This window comes from Lepus europaeus, chromosome X, assembly GCF_033115175.1.
Source record: "Lepus europaeus isolate LE1 chromosome X, mLepTim1.pri, whole genome shotgun sequence".
In the NCBI taxonomy this organism is placed as follows: Eukaryota; Metazoa; Chordata; class Mammalia; order Lagomorpha; family Leporidae; genus Lepus; species Lepus europaeus.
In genome coordinates this window covers 85,333,890-85,335,053 of record NC_084850.1, presented here as the reverse complement: position 1 = coordinate 85,335,053, position 1,164 = coordinate 85,333,890, and the positions used below count along the sequence as shown (strand labels likewise).

Genomic DNA, 1,164 nt, shown 5'->3' with positions numbered 1-1,164 from the left:
CCCGCCCCCGAACTGCAAACTTTAGCAAAATGAATGGTAGAGCGAGTTGAGGTGATGAAGAATAAAAGATAAAGGGGCCAGCACTGTGGCACAACCTGGGAGGCAACAGATGATGGTCCAAGTGCTTCAGCCCCTATCATCCATATGGGAGATCCATATGGAGTTCCTGGTCCTGGCTTAGACTTGGCCCAGTCCTTTGGTCCTGGCCAAGAAAAATTCAAGGTATCAGAAGCCTAGGAAATCCAAAAAAGGGAAAGATGGCTGAAGCAGAGGCTGCTGGGGAGGAAAACCTCAAGGCCTACAGCTTGGCTCCCAGGGAAGAGGAACAAGAGGACTGAGGGTGAGCCAGCAGCAGAGGAGGGAGCAGACAGAGGTGGGGGCGCTGGCGGGAAAGAGACAAAAGCAGCTGCAGGAAACAAAGAAAGCGGAAGTATGCAAAAGTTGAAACGTGTTAGAAGACAAAGGTAAGGTTCATAAGAAGCCCCAAAGGCAGAGAAAGGGAAGGTCACCAGGCTCCCACAAAGGGTAAATTCACCTGGGAGGGAAGTATTAAATCAGTTCTGAAACAAGCCCCAGACAACGAATTAACAATCAAAAGGCTAACCAAAAAGGTTTTAGCTCAGTATTACACAGGGACTAGTTAGATCATTCCAGATCCAAAGAACTCCTGGTCATCTTTATTTTTCCCCCTCAACTCCATGTGCCCCCCCCCCCCCTTCACAGTATAGACCAGGCACAAGGCCCGGGCTGAGACGTATATGGGGAAGGTCTCCTCTGCCTCCTCTTTTTTTTTAATTTTAATTTTAAGGATTTTAAGTGGGAGAAATGCATAGGAGCGTGAGGGCTCTATCTAAGGGAGAAAGAAAGGTCTAGAAAATTAAGTTGGGGCCATACCAAGCAGAGAGAAGGCCAGGAGCCACGTGGAGCAAGCATTTGGTTATGAGCAGCCACAATTAGCTTAGCATGAACAGCGAAGCGAAGGCGGAGAGAGTGAGCAGCCCAGAGGCCAGGAACCCTGAAGACACAGGGCAACCAGGGCTGGGCCCACCATGACCCAGGCCTTTTATCCACTTCCAAAGGGGAGTGGTTATGTAGCTTGATTGGCAGGTGGGCATACAGGTGTGGTCAGGTAGGGGCATGAGATCACACAGAGGGCGTGGTGAA

At 50.1% G+C, this 1,164-nt stretch overlaps 1 pseudogene; it reads right to left on the bottom strand.

Annotated features, from left to right (window-relative positions):
* Positions 1–703: 703 nt before the first annotated feature.
* Positions 704–814, bottom strand: LOC133753914 (small nucleolar RNA SNORA51; annotated as a pseudogene).
* Between the last annotated feature and the right edge of the window lie 350 nt (positions 815–1,164).